The sequence below is a fragment of the Trachypithecus francoisi genome, unplaced genomic scaffold, assembly GCF_009764315.1.
Source record: "Trachypithecus francoisi isolate TF-2019V2 unplaced genomic scaffold, Tfra_2.0 Contig00344, whole genome shotgun sequence".
Lineage (NCBI taxonomy): Eukaryota > Metazoa > Chordata > Mammalia > Primates > Cercopithecidae > Trachypithecus > Trachypithecus francoisi.
In genome coordinates this window covers 14,576-36,850 of record NW_022680580.1, presented here as the reverse complement: position 1 = coordinate 36,850, position 22,275 = coordinate 14,576, and the positions used below count along the sequence as shown (strand labels likewise).

Genomic DNA, 22,275 nt, shown 5'->3' with positions numbered 1-22,275 from the left:
ATAATGTTTTTTCTTAATCTTAGTGAAATCTTTTAGAAATAAACATATCTCATGGTATAAAAAGTTTAACTGTTTACTTTTAAGTTTGTTTGGAATTAGAATTGATGATTTTATTAAAAAATAAATGCAGAGTTTTCAATTTCACTTTGACACGTAAAGAGGTTAAAAATATTCCTGTCCCTACTAGAGAAAAGCTGAAGAAACTGAAGATAATGACTTAGACCCACTAGATAACTGAAGTTGTAAAGGAAACAGCCACCCTGAAATCTGAAAACACCCATAGGATGAAGAAAATCACAGCCAATATCTGCATACTTGAAGATATACATACTTCGAGCATAACTGCTGAAGTTAATACTGGTAGGAACACTTAAATATTAATTTTGATTAATTTTTGGAGACTGAGCATGGTCTAGCTTGATAATTTGAAACTTCTGGGGACCACAGTATGTGTATGGAGTTGGTCTCCACACGTTCTTGAGTTTTACCTACAGAAATTCCATGAGGTTCTCACAGTAAAGATCTGAGAAAGATCTTCCTGGCTCTGGTAGGGATAGAGGAAGATCAATGATTGTGAAATATATCCAGAGCATTCTCCACAACAAAGGAAAACTTTATCAAAACCTTATTCCAGCTGAGGGAATGTAATTTCTTCACATCCATCTCCTTCTCGCCTTCCTGTCTCAACCAAGGTCAGAGCTTTCTGTCTAACAGGGCCAGAGTTTCAAAGACATAGACCAGGAACATGTAGTCAGGGAAGGGAGTAGACAAAGAGGGGAATAAAGAAACTATACCATTGAAGAAACAATTGTGAGGGTCAAAGCCCTGAGACTCAGGTTAAAACACTGACATTTAATTGAATGATTATAGGATACTTTCTTGCCCCAAACCTTAGCATCACACCAACAGGACTCCAGGATAACAGTGAATTGTAGCTGAAAGAGCTGCAAAATACAGAGTCCTTCTGAAAAGGAGTAACTACAGAAGGCCAAAGCCAAGAGGGAATTACAAAACAACACTAGACAAAGTGAAGCCTCTGGCACCTAGGGCTACAGCAAACATTAAACATAGCCCAATTTCTAGTTATACTAACATAAATCTTCACACTAAAGGCCTGTTTACCTCAGTTCCTTTTACCTGATATGACATGTCTAGCGTTAACAAAATTATTACAAGGCATACATACTAAAAGGCAAGCAAAAACACAGTCTGAAGAGACAAAGCAATTATCTGACTCAGCTGTGACACATGTTGAAACTGTCAAATAGGGAATTTAAAATAACTATGGCTAATATATCAAGAAACCTCATAGAAAAAGTAGAATACATGCAACAATATATGGTTAATGTAAGCAGAGAGATGAAAACAGTAAGAATCAAAGGAAATAATAGAAATAGTAAGAAATCAAAGGAAAGAATAGAAATAATAGAAAACATTATAACAAAAGAATGCTTTTGATGGGTTCAGTAGACTTGACATGGTCAAGGTAAGCTTAAGTGAGCTTGACAATAGGTTCACAGAAACTTATCTTCAAACTAAAATGCCAAGAGAAAAAAGATGAAACACACACACACACACACACACATACACACACAGACACACACACACACACACAAACGCACAGACACACACATACACACACACACACACACACACATATACACACACACACACACATACACACACAGACACACACATACACACACACACACACACGAAACAAACCAACACCAAAAACCACAAAACAGAACATTCAAAAACTGTGGGGGCAACATCACAAGGTGTAATAAACTACCAAACTATCTTCTAAAGTGCCTGTTCCAATTTGTGTTCCAACTAGTAATGAATGAGACTTTCTTGTTGCTTTGCATCCAAGCCAGAAATTGGTACTATTAAGTTTTTGGATTTTAGCTATTCGAATAGGCATGGAGTGGCATCTTACTGTTTTAATTTACTTTTGGTTTCCTAATAGCATTTAATGTTGAGCATATTTTTAGAGGTGAGAGAGGATTTCCTTGCCCTGTTTCCAGTTTTTAGGTGACAATTTCCAGTTTCTCACCATTAAACTATCTGTATGTTTATTTGTGGATGTTTCTTATCAAATTGAAGAAGTTACCTCAACAGGAATACCCTGTATTCCTGGTTTGCTGAGAGTTTTAAAAATCATGAGTGGGTGTTGAAGTTTTTCAAAAATTTTTTGTCCGTTTCCTATATTCCTAGTTTGCTGAGCATTTTAAAAATCATGAATGGGTATTAAATTTTTTCAAAACTTTTTGTCTGTTTCAACTGATATAATTATTTTTTTTTTCCTTTAGCCTGTTGATGTCGTGAACTGCACTTACCAATTTTCAAATGTTTAACCAGTGTTGTATACCTGGAATAAATTTCATTTGGTCATGGTTTATGATTCTTACTATACATTGTTAAATTTACGGTGTTGTTGACTTAATATGCTAGTATTTTTTGAGAATTTATGCATCTATACTCAGGATATGGTCTATAGTTTCCCTTTCTTGTAATGTCTCTGTTTAGTTTTATTATTAGTGTAATGCTGCTTCTCTTTTGTGGAAGAGTTTGTAGAGCATTGATATCATTTCTTTCTTGTTTGGTAGAATTTACCAGTGAAACCATCTGGTATATGGTAACACTCTATACTACCTTTGCAACTTTTCCATAAATCTAAAATATTTTAAAAATATAAAGTTTATTAAGAATATAATTTCAGGCCAGACATGGTGGCTCATGCCTATAATCTCAGCAATTTGGGAGGCCGAGGTGGGCAGATCACAAGGTCAGGAGATCGAGACCATCCTGGCTAACACGGTGAAACCCCGTCTCTACCAAAAATACAAAAAAAAATTAGCTGGGTGTGGTGGAGGGCGCCTGTAGTCCCAGCTACTCAGGAGGCTGAGGCAGGAGAGTGATGTGAACTCAGGAGGCAGAGTTTGCAGTGAGCCAAGATCATGCCACTGTACTTCAGCCTGGGTGACAGAGGGAGACTCCATCTCGGGGGAAAAAAAAAAAGGAATATAATTTCAGAGTGTCACGCCATAAAATGCTATCTTTATGAGTCTATCTATATGTCATTTGCTAGTTGTATATATGTGTGTAGAGATACATAGCATGATGTTCACATATTAAATATAATATTTCAGGGCTGAGTATTTGTGTAATTTTTCTTTTCTTTTGATTTTATTATAATAAGCATGTATCATTTTTATAGAAACAGTAACTTCATTGTGTTAAAATGATGAAGTGTAGCTGCTAAATTATCCTTATGAAGAATCATGGTGAGATATAGTCAGTTCCTATACTACTTAACATGTAATGGACACTCAAAATGATTATTACTATTATTTTGTTACAAGCACTTTACCTTCTGACCCTTGCTAACCTCTCCAGTCTATTTTCTCACTATTTCCCACCCTACAATTGACTCATCAGTATCAAATAACAGATGAAGTATGCATTAAAAGTTTCAGCTATGTGATCCAATATGCTCAGGTTTATAGCTCAGGTCTGCTTCTGTGAGGCCATAGGCAAGTTCTTTAACCTCTCTAGACCTCAGACCTCTGATTGGCAAAATGGAAATTATAAAAATTGGCTGCCTCATAGGATTATTATGAGGATTGGATAAGACTCTGCATCTAAGAATCCTGGCACTTAAGAAAAGATAGATTTTTTTACTACTTCTACCACTATCATTATTATAACACCACCATTACCTCCACTACCACTCCTGTCAATACTATCACCACTACACCACCTTCTTTATCACTATTTATACAGGCTTCTTTGCTTGCAATATTCATGTTTGCATCCTCACATTCCACTATTCACTCTTCCAGTGTTATAATAGCAAACATTTAACAACTGATTCCAAGAAAAGAAACAACAATAAAAGCCCTCATTTGAAAAAGATGCAAATTCCCATGGAATAAATACCTTCATCATCACTGACTTCAAATTATCAATATGATATCATTAAATGTGAAATTGAAAAGAGAAGCAGTGGCACCATGATATCATATTTCTAACATATACATTCATTAGATGTAAACAATCTCAGGAGCATAGAAAATAGAAAAGCATCAATATAATTAGGAAGTGATGAGTGCATTTTTAAGCTTTGGATTATAATGTAATTTATTTAATTATTACCTTCTATAATTTAATTTTTAATAAAGGCTCTGTTTAACAACCAGCCTGCAAAACTCCTAAAAATTTAACAATGAACTCTCATGAACTTCAACATATTTTTACTTGTGACTTATTGATTCTCACCTTTTACAATCTTGACTCAGACATTACCTTGTCTTAAGTATCTTTTATTGACTGCCACAATGGGGCAGTGAGTAAAATAAATGTTATTACCAATAACAAAATGGCTTTTAATATTAGTTTTTCATCCAGAATATAAAATTAGAATCAGTATTATTCTCAGTCTTTGCCTAAACTTTTCTCTCCAAACTCTTATCCTTCTAAATTTTACATAAATTTTTAAAAAAGATATAGATATATATATAATTTAAAAAATTAAAACTTATATATACAGATTTCAGAAAGGAACACTCCTTAGAAAGGGTGAACTAATTTTAGAATGGACTATACATTTAATAATACATTTTAGGTATTCCAAACCACCCTTAGCTCATCTCGTCTAAGGTTTGGCATCTTATCTTTGCTCTCCTATTCGAAAGTATCTTAGTATTTGAGGGATGGTGACAGAAATTGTATTGAAGGCCACCTCTTGAAACACCTACTCTCTACATTCTGTAACTCTCCCTCTATTGCCTGTTCAGGCCCTGGGAAGGTAGTGGCTTTCAGCCCCAGGGTGTTGCACAATTCCCTACTAATTTTCCTAAACTCTGCCCACTTTTTTGTAAATCTTCTCAAATATCCCAAATTTGGTTTGCAATCTTTTCCTCCAAGCACCTGACTGATAGATTCTCTTTGTCGGCTTTAAAAAAAAATACAGATGCTACGTTATCCTTGTCAAATTAATGGGGGCAAGTGAATGGTTTAATTTCAGTTCTTATTCCAACTTAGTAGTTTTTTCTTTTTCTCATATTATTTTTAATTTTCTTAATAATGATAATCTGTACTTTTATATTCCCAGAACTTTGCTATTAAACACAAATATAGAGGTAGAAGCCAAAATGTCACCCATAAATCTAAATTTTAAACTTAAACAACTTTATAAGCATTTTAATGGTTGAAAGAAGATATGTTCTTTTCCCTTTTCTCATTAAGATAGAAACATAGGGTTTACATAACCTAAGGTATCTATTTTTCTCTTCACACAAAATGATATTTAGTCCTGAATATTTAGTAAACTTTATTGAGAATTTATAGTTAACACCTAAGTATACTCACATAAAAGTTTTTCTCAGGTAATTTTGAAAATGTCACACAAACTTTCATCTAACAGGTATTTTAATTTTACCTAACTGAGAGAAAAGATGTCTGAGTCATTTATGGGAAAATACTTTAGTTTGGCCGGGTGTGGTGGCTCACGCCTGTAATCCCAGCACTTTGGGAGGCCGAGGAGGGCAGATCATGAGGTCAGGAGATCGAGGCCATCTTGGCTAACAGGGTGAAACCCCGTCTCCACTAAAAATACAAACAATTAGCCGGGCATGGTAGTGGGTTCCTGTAGTCCCAGATACTCAGGAGGCTGAAGCAGAAGAATGGTGTGTACTCGGGAGGTGGAGCTTGCAGTGATCCGAGATGGTGCCACTGCCCTCCAGCCTGGGCGAAGACTGAGACTCCCTCTCAAAAAAAAAAAAGAAAAGAAAAAATAAAGAAAAGAAAAAAGAAAATACTCTGGTTTAATTTCTAAATTTATATTGGCAAATATTAAACAAAGATTTTATTTAAAAACAATGCAATATCTACTTCCATATTAAAATCACAATAGTTTTTGAAATTTTACTAAATTTAATGAATTGGAAAAAGTAAATTTGATTTTAGTTCTTTGTCTTGTGGCATTGTCAAACTAGTTCAATTTCTAGTAGTGTTGTCAACTCCATGCTTTCAAACTAGCCTCTATTTGTCATTACAAACTTACTTTCTCACTAATTTAAACATTAAAAATTGCATATTCTCACCATTTTGTTAATATTAAGCAAATATACATATAAATGCAATAATTCATACACTTCTAATTGATCAGATTCATGCCTTCTAAATGAGAAAAGATATGTAAATTTATTGCATACATACACATCAAAATCCCAGTGATTCTTAGTACTGTAAAGAATAAGTCTTTAAATGGTTTTAAATAAAGCCTTTACATGGTTAAAGACATTTAGGCATTGGTGAGAAATGTAAGATTTTGCGCTAACTATATTTTATTAACCACAAGTGGTAACTGCTGCTGAAAATTTATGATGTTGATTTTTCTTTTTTTGTAGCTTTGTAAGAGTTCCTGTTCTTGCCTTTTTAATAATTAATGGAGAGAAAGTCTTTTATTTCTGAGCAAGAATACTTTTTGTTTTGCTACTGTGTTGTGGGTTAACCCTAGGTATTACAAAGATTTGGTTAAGAAAATTAATATATCTAGATATATCTTTTATGCATTGTTTTAGTTTATTAATTTATGTAACTAGAACATCACATGATCATGTGAGCTGTTCAGTGATTTTCTCTGAATTCTAGAAATAAATTGAGAAAATGGCTATAGTTCAAATAGCAGTTTTAATGTTGAATTTGTGTATTTATTCTTTGACATAACCAAAAAGCTTAATAATTGGTAGATTTCAAGATGTCTCTATGATAAAGTATGATGTTATAGCCTATGTCAATAAATTCCATTAATAATTTAACTTGCTAATTATTATCAAAAATAATGATGGATGTGAGTACCTTAGGTTTTTTACTTTGTATCATATACCTGCTCCTACTCTGGGAAACAGATACACGTAACTTAAGGAAACCTTATCTTACTCATTAAAAATGAATAAATCAGGAATGCATCAGTCTAGAAAACAATCACAATTAGCCCAAAGTTTATGGTCATGTTTTTCCTAGTTTTAACGGTTCCCATTCAAGATGAAGCTTATTCACTTTTCATTATCACTTTCTTATAAAGATCTTATTTTTTTCTTTGAATTGAAATATGTCTAAAAACCTTAACTTCAGATGTAGAAATTCCCAAGGTGGGGCAACTCTAGGATAAACAGCAGATGTCTAAATGTGTACCATTTCCACACCAATATATGCTAACCCTAGTTTGCTACGATTACTTTCTAGAAATTTTTAAGGCATTTCCTCCATAATTCAACTATAATAGTGAGTCTTATTGGAACAATGCATTCAGATGGATTTTGATGAATTTGAACTTTTTACTGAAATTTTTTCCTTTTACTAAAAATATTGTTATATTTTATAGAGTTCTTTCTTCACAAACCAACTTGTTCCACATCTTTATAGCACCAGTTACCTTCATAGAATTTAGCACAGCTTGTAGTTATATAATTATTTTATAATTGTTTAACTCATGTGTGCATAGTCTAGTAGACCAAGGGGTCCATGAAGAAGAAACTTCAGTTTTGGATGCTTACTATTGCATCTGTAGCATCTAATGTAATACCTGTCATCTAGTAGTCATTTGATAAATACTGTATTTGTTGAATCAGTGAATAAATGCTTTGTGTTGAGACTTTCTTTCAAACCAGTATTTACATAGTTAACACATGTTATCCTTGGAAATTATGACTTGCTGTTCCTTAGGTTTTGGCATCCAGTCTTTTAGCCACTATTACCTTTTTCTGAAATACTGTCTTCCTGTAGTTATTACAATGCAAAATAAATTCATCTGAATTTCTACCTTGCAATGTACCAGACAATGTTTTCCAGACAGGATTTTATGCATCTCACAGAAAGGATATAAACATACGCCTTTGCCCTACATTTTATTTAAGTGAAATTTTACATACTGATTTCTTAATTATATACTTTCAAAACAGCCTGCATTTTATTTCTCTCTATGGGAAACTTTCCAACAATAAACAGCAGATTTTTTGGCTGCTTCTGTAATATATAATTAAGAGTTAATAAATTAGATGTGCTGTTGTGTTAAATAGATTATAATTTAAAGGGACATTTTTGTGAAATATAAAAGCATGTTTTATTATGGGATTAGAAATCAGACATTCAAATTTTTCATAATAATGCTAATGTAAACACTGCAGAATTATTTGTATTTAAAATTTTATTTGGATCTCCTGATTTTAAGGCCATGTGATTAAAACTACCTTAGAAAAAATTTGGAATTTAAGTTTGTGGAACTAGTTTCTTATGTGATGGGCTTTAAATTTAATGTCTCTATAATTTTTTAAATAAAATTTGAAAATATAGCTTGGCAAGATATTTGAAAGCATTTTACTTCTATGCCAGGTATGAATCTTTATAGCAGTCTTCATCTCCAAAAGGAAAGAAGATTTCCAACTATGCCCTATCATGTTTTCTGAGACAGTCTTTGAGCCTTGCAAATATATTATGGTTTTAGAGAAATGTTATAATCAGTTATGACATACAAGGACAAAGATAACTCATTCCCTCTGTTTGACTTTAAGGTATTCATATTCTCTGTAAAGAGCAACAAATTTGGTTCTGTCATTACTTTTATCCTGAAAAATATATGGCAAAATGTTACTATAATGTTGCTTTTCAAATATAAAGGAATGACTGCCCTATTTTTCTGGGTGAAAATTATATCTGTAAATGTCACTATTCTTTTTGTTTTTTTGTTTTTAGATGGAGTCTTGCTCTGTTGCCAGGCTAGGGTGCAGTGGTGTGATCTCAGCTCACTGAAACCTCCACTTCCCAGGTCCAAGTGATTCTCCTGTCTCAGCCTCCCAAGTAGCTGGGACCACAGGTGCGGGCCACCACGCCCAGCTAATTTTTGTGTTTTCAGTAGAGATGGGGTTTCACCATGTTGACCAGGAGAGTCTCCATCTCCTGACCTTGTGATCTGCCCGCTTCAGCCTCCCAAAGTGCTGGGATTACAGGCGGAAGCCACCATGCCTGGCCAATGTCACTATCCTTTTACTTATTATTATTCTTTGAAAAGTGTTTGGCAATCTTTGAAAAATAAAGATTCCCAGAATGATTGAAGTGAGTCTGAGAAGAAGAACCAGCTGTATTTGAGAACTTCTGGGACACAATGGGGATAACATATAACATGCATATTACAGGTCCATTCTAACTGAATTTTGATGGATAACTTCCTGGTTCACAGCATTGAAGATTTTGAAGCTGTAACAGATTATCTTTAGTGCCATTGGTAAGTGAGGGTGAGGGTTCTTCATAGCATGCAAAAATGGAAACAGAAAGAAACAAAATATTCAGAAACCCTGAAGAAAACCTCAGGTCCCTGTCCCCCTGGAGGACATCTAAATCAGAAGCAACAATCAGATTCCTACTTAATCAGTGTTTTGGGTAGTTATAGTGCCCTAGAATCTCCTCTGAGTATTATTACAGACGTGGAAGTCTGAGAATTAACTCCGTGATTTAAGCATGGCCATATACTTGTTTAGAAGAGTCATTCTCAGACTTAACTCTACATTACAATCAGTTTTGGAGCTTTTAAAAACTACTGATCCCTCAGTTTTATTCTAGACTAAATAAATCATCAGCTTTGTGACTGAGGCTCAAGGGCTGGTACTTTTTTAAAAACTCTCCAAGTTACAACCAGGGTTGAGAATCACTGGTTTAGAACATTAAGTGAAGAATGGAAATTTCTTGTAATGGCAAAACCAGATGGTAGCTGAGTACATCTATTTCTCCATCCTCTTTCCCAAGTTCCCATTGAATGTGGAAAAGTGAATAACAATAATTTAAAAATATATCAATTCTGGAAAAGAAGAAGTGACATCAGAAGTCCAAACATCTTCAGATATTTTATATAAGACAAAAGGAAATGGAATTAGTTGGTGATGAAAGAACAGAAAAGCCACAGTGCAAGATACCAGAGACTTACAAACTCAGATTCAGTCAATACAAGAATCAAAGAATCACATTCTTAACACATGGCTTCCCAGTTTCTGTTTATTACATAAAGGGGCTGTGAACAAAGGCCTGAAGAAAAGAGCAGAATTAGAGCTCTCACCAGAACTCTACAAATACACAGAAAACAGAAGGAGAGAAAAAAGGAAATGGGGGAGGATAGAGAAAGGCACTTCTGCCTAGAAGTGAAATTGACTAAAGCTTTTCACTGCTATTGTGGAGTCTTCCTTACTTTGCCCAATATAGGGCACCAACTTCCTCTCTGCCCCTCTGTGTAGGGAAGCCTCTTCTCCACCCCAAACACCCTGTTTGAGCACCACAGAAACTGCAGGCACCCCTCCCATAAAGAGAAATGCATTAGGGGAAAGGGGTCCATAGTATTTCCAGAGTTGTGCTTTCAAAAGTAGCCCTTCATTTATTCTATGAAGGCCAATGAAAGATAACCATATTTGTGAGAAAATCTTTGTAGACAATTGAAGTCTTAAACAATAGAGGGCTTTTTTGGAAGGGCTTTAGCTGGCTCACAGAATCAACGGAAGGTCTGGAGAAACAGGCTGTAAAAATGGGCAAGAACCTTTACATGCTGTGCATCATAAACAGTCGGTGCAGGATGCTGTTACCAATTCCACCTCCAGTAAATATGTACCATCATGCCACCAGACTCAAGTCCATTGCCATTGCTGCAAATTATCACACACAAAGAGACAGATCAGAAAGGAGAATTTCCTACTCCCACCCATAATCCTCTCTTGAAGGAGGTAAGCCCATTTCTTCCTCCTGTTTTGAGACCTCCTTAAGATTCAAAGAATGTTTTAAGGCAAGAAGCCTGAAAACTAAACAATGATCACAATTAAAACCAAAGCCCTTAGAGCATATAGAACAATTAAACTCAGGGGGAAAAATTAATGAGTAAGGAAACAATAGAGACCCTTTACATTTTTCTAATTAATGCATTTATAGAGATTTGATAGAATTTTTCATCTAGAATGCAAGAAAATACTACTATGAATAAGAAAACAATACAGAATGATTACCAGAAGGAAGATTTGAGAAGAAATAATACCTGATATTTAAAAAATGCTCTCTGAACTGATAAATTTAATGTACCAACTAAATAGTCAACTGAACATTACATTATAGCCAAGTTTGTGGTGAGAAAAACAAAAGAAATTTCTCAGAATTTATGGTACAAATAAAAAGTTATTGAAAATTAAAGAAAAGATTATTTGAGAACAGACACAAGGTTAGAAAAGACATCGATGAGATATTCCAGAAGGAGACCTTTACAGAGACTACAGAGAAAAGAAAATGAGAAATAAAATAAAAAAATTTTTTTAAATAAAAGAACAATTCCAAGTGTGTATGCAGCATGCAAGAAATAATCTTTGGATTGAAGAGCTCATCAAGGATGTTATAAGATTATCTATAAAACTGTATCTCATCAATTCCTGATAAAATCAGAAGACTAGGAAAAAAGAGAAATTTATAGGAGTATCCTGAAAACATAAATAGTTAACCCACAAAGGAAGAGAATCAGAGTATTAGTGTTTCCACAAGCAACATTAGAAAATATAAAAAACAATGAAAAAAGTTCTTCAAAATTTTAAATCCAGATTTTTATCAATTAGGTTTAAAGGTATTTGATCCATCTTGAGTTGATTTATGTGTACGCATGTGTGTGTGATAAAGAAAATGTAGTGTATACTACATCATCTGTTGATGGACAATTAGGTTGAGCCTACATCTTTGCTATTGTACTTTAATTTATTTTTATACATTAAATATTGTTATCAATTTATAAAGAATGAAAAGATAATATTGATTCTTCCCGTGAAAAACATTTGATGTTTTTCTATTTGTTTAAAACCTTTTTATGTTTCACAGAAAACTTTGGTTTTTTTAACTTTTATTTTAGGTTCAGAGGTACATGTACAGGTTTGTTATGTAAGTAAACTGCACGCTCACAGGAGTTTGGTGTACGATTATTTTATCACCTAGGTGATAAGCATAGTACCCGATAGGTAGTTTTTTGATTCTGTCCCTCCTCCCACTCTCCATCCTCAAGTAGGCCACAGTGGCTAGTTTTTCCCTCTTTGTGTCCATGTGTTCTCGTTGTTTAGCACCCATTTATAAATGAGAATATACTGTATTTGATTTTATGTTTCTGTGTTAATTTGCTTAGGATAATGGCCTCCAGCCCCATCCATGTTGCTGCAAAGGATATGATCTCATTCTTTTTTACAGCTGTATTGTATTCCATGGTGATAGGCACCACATTTTCTTTATCAGTCTACTGTTCAGTCTACTGTTGATGGGCATTTAGGTTGATTCTACATCTTTAGTATTGTGAATAGTGCTGTGATAAATGTATGTGTGCATGTGTCTTTATGGTAGAATTATTATATTCCTTTGGGTATATACTGAGTAATGGGGTTGCTGGGTTGAATGGTAGTTCCATTTTAAGTTCATCGAGGAATTACCAAACTGCTTTTCACAGTGGCTGAACTAACTTACATTTTCATTATTTTCATGTTTTCTTTCTCTTTCTGATTGCTCTAGCTGGGACAAGAAGTGGCTTTTGGGCTGGACCTTCAAGTACATTTTGGAAGTCTCTGGATGAATAAAAAGATTGTATTCATCTCTTTATTCATTCTGAGATTGAGCAGAATACTTAACAGTCTCTATTAATCAAGTTATCTATTATAATTTAACTAATGACTTTCTGTACTCTTATTTTTTAAAAAGATGTTTATTAGCTTTCATTTTCATGTTTACTGAAAGCTTCAATTTTCATCTATATTAACAAGTGAAGTGTAGCTCTAATGTAGGAAACATTTACATAGTAGGAAATAAGGCCTTGAAATCAAACAGACTGGATTAAATCTCACTCTGACACTCTCTAGCTTTGCATTTTGGGTAAACCATTTAATCTTTCTAAGACTGTTTCCTCAGGTATGAAATAGGGTTGATATCTTTACCTGATGGGGTTATTGTGATTATTTGAGACATCATCTGTAAAGTTCTTTTTAGCACAGTCCTTGGAACATGATATGTATTTGATAAGTAATTATTATTATTATATTAGACATATCGAGGTGCTTATGCTCACAATGAATGATTATCTAGGTTCTTACTTTGAGATATAAAAGTTTTATAAACAGAGTAGGAGATATGTAATCATGAAAATTTGGAAAATAGGAATTTTGAAGCATGGAGGCTATTTAAAAGCCCATTTATTCGATAAGAAAAATTAGAATTATTATTGCAACAAAAAGCTCATTCCACAAGAAATAAATCCCTTCACTGAAATATTCATTATACACTAATATGAGTGCTGATATCTTCTTTTTTAAGAATAAGACTGTTATTTATCTATTTTGATTACATAAGACAAGTCTTTCCAGAAGTAAAGACAGGATAAATTACCTCATATATTTTTCTAATTCTGTGTTTCTACAACTATAAAAAAAGCACTGCTGACACAGTCAGTAGTAACTCTAAATTCATGAATCTTTTAAATATAGGTAAGTTTTTAGGCAATGATATAGACATGGTAGAAAGCCTTAGGCTCTATGTACTCAAGAGAAAATTGTGTCCCATGAATTTTTAATAAACTAAACAGTGCTATTTCCATGAAAAAAATAAGGTATGCTAAATAAGAGTGACAGAAATTCCAAGGGGAAAGGCTGAAAAAAGAAAGAATTTGGCAATTTCATTTTTCAATGGACTGAAGGAAAAAATGTAGGAATCTATAGTAAGAGTAGCAGATTGTATTATATCAAAACTGGGGAAGCTTCTGATTTTGGTATTTTGCATAAATTTATATCATAATTTGAAAGTCCTATCTGCAAATATTTAAAGGGATCTTAACTAATATAATTTTTGCTGTTGTATTTAATTCCAATATTCAGATACGATACACAAAATAAAGACTATATTTTGCCACATATCAGACATGTTAGATTTTCTGGGTCTTAGTTTCTCCAACTCCAAGATGAAACGGTTGACATAAAGAATCCTTAAGTCCTTTGGGAGGCCGAGGCGGGCAGATCACAAGGTCAGGAGATTGAGAGCATCCTGGCTAACACGGTGAAACCGCGTCTCTATTAAAAATACAAAAAATTAGCCGGGCATGGTGGCGGGCGTCCGTAGTCCCAGCTACTTGAGAGGCTGAGGCAGGAAAATGGCGTGAACCCGGGAGGCGGAGCTTGCAGTGAGCCGAGATCACGCCACTGCACTCCAGCCTGGGTGACAGAGCGAGACTCTGTCACAAAAAAAAAATCCTTAAGTCTTTTGAAGAGGAAAATTTTATGGGTCTAGGCACCTCTAATAGTGTTTTAAAGAAATAGAATTGCCAATGAAACTTTATTTTGAAGAATAACCAATATATATTCTCGCGTCATGCTAATGCAAAAGACATTCTTGAGACATTCTGAATTCTAGTACTGTGAAGGAAAGTGAGAACTCATCCATGGAAATAGGAAGTACTTGGATTTCAGTGGTGTGCTAGAGCCAGCCAGTTCTGTGTACCTCTTCCCAACTCTATGTTTGATACTCCATGTTTAACAAAATAAAATAATAGTGTTCTCTCTTCTTTCTTAAGTTCTTTAAAATATATATGACTATTGATAGAAAAATTATACCATTATACTGTGGGATTTGCAACCTATATTGTTAATACATAGTGTAAAATTATGTACTGAGCATAACTTTACAATATGTAAAGCATGTAAAGCATGCTGGAGAGGGTCTCAGTCAAATTATATGGTATTTCTGGGTTGAATAGTAGTTCTAACTTCTTTGGAAAATCTCCAAACAGCTTTCCACAGTGGTTGAACTAATTTACATTCCCACCAACAGTGTATAAGCATTCCCTTTTCTCTGCAGCCTCACCGACATCTGTTATTTTCTAACTTTCAAATAATAGCTATTCTTAATAGTGTGAGATAGTAACTCATTGTAGTTTTCATTTGCACTTCTCCAACAATTGGTGATGTTAAGCATTTTTTCATATGCTTGCTGGCCATGTGCATGTTTTCTTTTGAGAAGTGTCTTGTTCATGTCCTTTGTCCATTTTCAATAGTTTTTTTTCTTGTTAAATTGTTTAAATATCTTAAAAGATTCAGAATATTAAACCTTTGTCAAATGCATGGTTTGGAAATATTTTCTCCCATTCTGTAGGCTCTATTCATTCTTTTTATAGTTTCTTTTGCTATGCAGAAGCTCTTTAGTTTAATTCGGTTCCCCACTCTCATATTTTTGTTTTTGTTGCAATTGTTTTTGGATATTTTATTATGAAATCTTTGCAAAAATCTATGTCCAGAATGGTACTTTTTAGGTTCTTGTTTAGGGTTTCTATAATTTTAGGTCATACATTTAAGTCTTTAATCCATTTTGAGTTAATTTTCGTATATAGTGAAATGAAGGTGTCCAGTTTCAGTCTTCGGCATATGGCTAGTCACTTATCCAAGCACCGTTTATTGAATAAGGTAGACCTTTTGCCATTGCTTTTTATGGTTGACTTAGTCAGAGATTACATAGTTATAGGTGTGTGGCTTTATTTCTGGGTTGTCTAGCCTGTTACATTCATCTATGTGTCTGTTTTTGTACCATTACCATGATGTTTTGGTTACTGTAGACTTATATTGTAGTATAGTTTGGAGTCAGGTAATGTAATGCCTCCAGCTTTGTTCTTTTTGCTTACTTAGAATTGCTTTGGCTGTTTGGGATTTTGTTTTTGTCCCATATACATTTTAAAATAGTTTTTTCCTATTTCTATGAAGAAGTACATTGTTAGTTAGGAAGGAATAGCATGAATCTGTAAATTGGTTTGGGCAGTATGCCCGTTTTCACAATATTGGTTATTTCTATCCATGAGCATGGAATGTTTTCCCATTTGTTTGCATTGTCTCTGATTTCTTTCAGCAGTGTTTTGTAATTTTAATGGTAGAGATCTTTCGCCTCCCTGGTTAGCTTCATTCCTAGGTATTTTATCCTTACTGTGGCTATTGTAAATGGGATTGCATTACTAATTTGCCTCTCAGCTTGGATGTTATTTGTGTATGAAAATATTACTGATTTTTGTACATTGATGTTGTATTCTAAAACTTTACTCAAGTTGTTTATCAGTTCTAGGAGTGTTTGGGCAGAAACTATGGCGTTATCTAGGTATAGAATTATATAATTGTGACCAGTGACAGTTTGACTTCCTCTTTGCCAGTTTGGATGCCCTTGATTTTTTTCTCTTGCCTGATTGCTCTGGCTAGGATTTCCAAGTACTATGTTGAATAGGAGTGGTGATAGTGAGCATCCTTGTCTTGTTTTAGTTCTCAAGGGAAATGTTTCCAGCTTTTGTCCATTCAGTATGGTGTCAGCTGTGGGTTTGTCATAGATGGCTCTCTTCATTTTGAGGTATATTCCTTTGATGCCTAGATTGTTGAGGGTTTTTAATATGAAGGGATGTTGAATTTTATTAAAAGTGTTTTCCGCATTTATTGAAATTATCATGTAGTTTTAACTATTATTTCATTTTTATGTGCTGAATCACATTTGTTGATTTGCATATGTTGAACCAACCTTGGCATCCCAGGAATAAAGCCTGCTTGATTGTGATAGATTAGCCTTTTATGTGTTGCTCAATTCAATTTGCTAGTGTTTTGTTGAGAATTTTTGCATCTGTGTTCCTCAGGGAATTTTTTTTCCTGTTGTGTCTCTGACAGGTTCTGGTGTAAGAATGATGCTGGCCTCATAGAATGAGTTAGGGAGGAGTTCCTCCTTCTCAATTTTTGGAATAATTTTAGTAACATTGGTACCAACTCTTCCTTGTACATCTGGTAGAATTTGACTGTGAACCTGCATGGTCCAGGGCTTTTTCTGGTTCATAGGTTTTTTTTTTTTTTTTTTAAATTACTGATTTAATTTCAGAACACATTATTGGTCTGTTCAGGATTTCAGTTTTTTATGGTTCAATCTTAGGAGGTTTTATGTTTCCAGGAATTGATCCCTTTCTTCTAAGTTTTCTAGTTTGTGTGCATAGAGATGATTGAAATAGTCTTAGGGTTTCTTGTGTGTTTATGTAGGGTTATGGTAATGTTTGCTGCCCCAAGGATTTGTCTAATGCTGTCAGTGGGGTGTTGAAGTCTCCCAGTATTATTGTGTGGGTAACTAAGTCTCTTCATAAGTCTCTAAGGCTAGTTTTATAAATCTTGATGTATAAATATATGTCTTGACATATATATATACACACACACATACACACAAATATGTATATATTTAGGATAGTTAAGTCTTCTTGTTGAATTTAACCCTTTGTCGTTATGTAATGCCCTTCTTTTCCTTTATGATTGTTGTTTAAAATTTATTTTGTCTGAAATAAGAAGAGCAACTCCTACTCTTCTTTGTTTTTCATCTTGAGTGATCTTTCTCCATACTTTTACTTTGAGCCTGTGTGTGTCACTGCACGTGAAATGGGTCTCCTGAAGATGGCATATAGTTGGGTCTCACTTCTTTATCCAACTTGTCATTCTGTGCCTTTTAAGTGGGGCGTTTGCATAATTTATGTTCAAGGCTAATATTGATATGTGAGGATCTGAGCCTGTCATCATGTTGTTATCTGGTTGTTATGTAGATTTGAGTGTATGGTTGCTTTATAGTGTCAGTAGACTATGTACTTAAGTGTTTTTGTACTGGCAGATAACAGCCTTTTTGTTTCCACGTTTATCACTCCCTTAAAGACATCTTATAAGGCAGGTCTGGCGATAAATTCCCTTAGCATTTTCTTGTCTGAAAATTATTTTATTTATTCTTCACTTATGAAGCTTAGTTTTGCTGTATATAAAATTCTTGGTTGAAATTTCTTTTAAGAATGCCAAAGATAGGCCCCTCATCTTTTCTGGCTCGTAAGATTTCTGCTGAAAGGTCTAGTGTTAGCCTGATGGGGTTCCCTTTGTATATGACCTGCCCCTTCTCTTCAGTTGCCTTTAGCATTTTTCCTTTCACACTGACCTTGGAGAACCTGAAGACTATATGTCTTGGGGATGGTCCTTTTGTAGTATAGTATCTCACTGGGGTTCTCTGAATTTCTTGAATCTGGATGTAGACCTTTCTAGCAAGGTTAGGAAAATTTTCATAGATGATATCCTCAAATATATTTTCCAAGTTGCTTGCTCTCTTTCCCTAATTTTCTGGAATGCCATTGAATTGCAGGTTTGGTATCTTTATAATTCCCACATTTCTTGGAGGTTTTGTCTTTTTTTTTTTTTTTTTTTTTTTTTTGAGATGGAGTCTCACTCTGTCACCCAGGCTGGAGTGCAGTGGCGCAATCTCAGCTCACTGCAAGCTCTGCCTCCTGGGTTCACACCATTCTCCTGCCTCAGCCTCCTGAGTAGCTGGGACTACAGGCACCCGCCAACACGCCCGGCTAATTTTTGTATTTTTAGTAGAAATGGGTTTCACCATGTTAGCCAGGATGGTCTTGATCTCCTGACCTCGTGATCTGCCCAACTCAGCCTCCCAAAGTGCTGGGATTACAGGCATGAGCCACCACGCCTGGCCTTGGTTTTGTATTTTTTTATCCTTTTTTTCTTTTATTTTGTCTGACTAAGTTTATTTGCAGAACTTGTTATTCAAGCTCTGATATTCTTTCCTCAGCTTGGTCTACTCTGTTGTTAAAACTTCTGGTTATGTACTATTATGAAATTCTTTTTTTTTTTTTCTGTTTTTTACATGGAGTCTCACTCTTGTCACCCAAGCTGGAGTGCAATGGTGTGATCTTGGCTCACTGCAACCTCCACATCCCAAATACAAGCAATTCTCCTGCTTCAGCCTTCCGAGAAGCTGGGATTACAGGTGCCCGCCACCATGCCCATCTAATTTTTATATTTTTAGTAGAGATAGGGTTTCACCATGTTGGCCAGGCTGGTATTGAACTCCAGACCTCAGGTGATCTGCCCACGTCGACCTCCCAAAGTGCTGGGATTACAGGCATGAGCTGCCATGCCCAGCTAATATGAAATTCTTGTAGTGAGTTTTTCAGCTCTAGATCTGTTAGATTCTTTCTAAAAATGGCTGTTTTGTCTTTCAGCTCTCATATAGTTCTGTTGGATTCCTTAGATTCCTTGGATTGAATTTCTACTTTCTCTTGAATCTTGGTGATCTTTGTTGCTATAAAGACCCTGAATTCTATGTCTATTATTTCAGTCATTTTGGTCTGTTTAAGAACCATTGCTGGGGAGCTGATTCAGTCTGGTTAAGAACCATTGCTGGGAGCTAACACAGTCATTTGGAGGTGAGAAGGCACCCTGACTTTTATAGTTGCCAAAGTTCTTGCATTGATTCTTTTTCATTTGTGTTGGCTGATGTTCCTTTAGTATTTGAAGTTGCTGTTCTTTTTGGGTGGGCCTTCTTGTTTTTATATTCTCTGATGTCCTTGAGGGTTTGACTATGGTTAAGTTGGGTTTAGTTGATTGGTTTCTTTTCTAGATGTTTTTGGGGGCCAAGGCTTAGCTCAACACTCCTGGGCTGCATGCTGTGTTTCTGGGGTCTGGGAATAGGTATGCAGTTTTGTTCTCTGTCTCCTTGAGGTTAAATACCTGCTGTACTGGAGGGGCTGAGGTGTCCCAGTCTACTGGCAACAACACTCCAATGGGGACTGCCGGCAAAAGTGCTGGTGAGGTGGCAGTCCACCCTTTTGTGTGTGTGTGCTGGCCATGTGGTGGTGTGTCAGTGCAAATGTATGTACTGGCAGGTTGGCAGGGGTTATTGCATGTGTGTGCACTTGTGGTGGGTCCATGTGCTGATTCATGCTGGTGGGGTGGTGCTGGGTCCCTGCACACGTACATGCTAGCAGGGCGGCAGGGGCTCCATGTGTTCATGTATGCTGGCACAGTGGTAGAGGGGCTGCAAGCAAGTGCACACCAGTTGGGGAGGTTGCCGGCAGGTACATGCCAGTAGAAGTCTGTCTGCAAAAGTACTCCAATGGTTATGCAAGGTCTGCTGGCAAAAGATATGACAATGGCCACTAGCAAGCTGAGGCTGTGCTACAAAAGAGTGTGGCCAGGCAGTGACCCTGGAAGAGGCTAGCAGACAGGAGGCACTCAGATCTGACTGGCCCCATCCTACAGGCAAGACTGCCCGGCTCTGTCCAGGTCTGGCAGCAAACGAAGGCTAAAGCTGACTAGAGGTGTATGGTGAGCTTTGTGGAATAGGCATCCGTGGATGTACCCCATTGCAGCTGTTCCCATGTCAAACCTTCTGGGCTCCACACAGGCTGGAGTTCTGTCTCTACTAACTCTCTGGAAAGTTCTCTCTGCCAGCTCAGATGTCCCTGGGGCTCGTGAAGTATCCCACAGCTACTATCCCAGAGGTCTGTGGCAGAAGTAGGCCACTTCATGCCTATATTACTCACCAGTTTTCTAGGAGCTGCTCAAGGCCAGGAGCAGTTTTGGCACGTGGATACCCCATGCAGGGTTCCCAGTATCCTCCTCTTTCAGCCTGGGGTCTGCATCCTCCTGTCCGCTCTCAATGCCTTCTCTCCAAAGATCTGTTCAGAGTGTTCTCCTTTCTTCATTGTGTATTTTTGGAACCTTTGTAAAAGATCAGTTGACTGCAGTAGACACTTGAAGAACATGGGTTTGAACTGCCCAGGGTCCACTTACATGCAAATTTTCTTCCACCTCTGCTGTCCCTGAGACAGTAAGACCAACCCTGCTCTTTCTTCTCTTCCTCCTCAGCCTACTCAACATGAAGATGATGAAGATGATAATGATGAAGATCTTTATGATGATCCACTTCTACTTACTAAATACTAAATATATATGTTATTTCTTATGATTTTCTTAATGATATTTCCTTTTCTGTAGCTTACTGTATGAAAAGAATGCAGCATATAATATAATACATATAACACAAGAAATATGTAATAATTGGCTGTTTATATTATTTGTAGGGCCAACAGTAGGCTATTAGTAGTTTTTGGGGAGTCAGAAGTTATGCACAGAGTTTTTGGGGAGTCAGAAGTTATACGTTTTCACTGTGTGGGAAGTTGTCACCCCTAACCACCATATTCTTGAAGGGTTAACTGTATATATGTGTAGATTTATTTCAGAGATCTTTTCTGTTCCATTTGTCTAAACATCTACCAGTATGCCATACCATACTGTTTTAATTACTGTTGCTTTGTAATATATATTAAAATCAGGAAGTGTGATGTCTTCAGCTTTTTTTTCAAGATTGTTTTGGCTATTCAGGAACTTTTGTGGTTCCATGTAACTTTTAGAATTTTTTTTTTCTCTATCTGGGAGAAATACTATTGGGATTGTGAGAAAAAATTACATTATGTCTATAGATTGCTTTGGGTTGTATGGAGATTTTAACAATATTAAGTTTTATAATTTATGAATACAGGATAGCTTTCCATTTGTTTGTGTTTTCTATCAGTTTTTTTAATCAAAGCAAAAATAAACAAGTGAGACTTTGTTAAACTAAGCAGCTTTTACACAGCAAAAGAACCAACCAGTAGAGTAAATATGGCAATCTCAAGAATGGAAAAAAATACTTGCAGAACATATTTCTGTTAAGACATTCAAGGCTGGGTGTGGTGGCTCATGTCTACAACCCCAACACTTTGGTGGGACAGAGGCAGGAGAATCACTTGAACTCAGGAGTTTGAGGCCATCCTGAGCAACATAGTGAGGCCCTGTCTCAACAAAAAATACAAAAATTAGCTGGGTGTAGTGGCCTGAGGTCTCAGCTTCTTGGAAGGCTGAGATGGGAAGATCACCTGAGTCCAAGAGAGCAAAGTTGCTGTGAGCCACGATTACACCACTGCACTACAGCCTGGGTGACAGAGTGAGACCTCATCTTAAGAAAAAGCAAATAAACAAAAAAGACAATCAAATGGCCAACAGGCAGCCCCTGCTTGCAGGGCAGCCTCATATGGTGCCCTTGGGGACTGCATTGTAGCTCCTGTGCTGGCAGACAATGCCTGACCAGTAGGAGCTCCAGTGGGGTGGCCCTTATGGCCACATGCCAGCCAGCCTGCTCTTTCTCCACACTGCAGCTTCCCCTAGGCTCATGGCAAGCCTCACATTGTGTTGCTGGTGTGTGTGCATGGGCAGGCCTTTCTTTTCCTTGCCTTGCATGCATGTGTATGTGCACCCTGCCCTGCTGCTGCTGTGGTAAGAGTACATTCCACACACCCCTACCACTGGACTGCCATTGTAATCAAAGCCTTGGCCAGCACAGAGCAGGTCAACCCTGCCCCTT

At 36.0% G+C, this 22,275-nt stretch overlaps 1 long non-coding RNA gene across 1 annotated transcript in view; it reads left to right on the top strand.

Moving 5' to 3' along the window:
- The first annotated feature begins 261 nt into the window (after positions 1-261).
- LOC117083423 overlaps positions 262-22,275 on the top strand; it is a 34,634-nt gene continuing 12,620 nt past the window's right edge. Inside the window, exon 1 of the long non-coding RNA XR_004437080.1 lies at positions 262-360. This is a non-coding gene — a long non-coding RNA (uncharacterized LOC117083423). The remainder of the gene's footprint in view (positions 361-22,275) is intronic.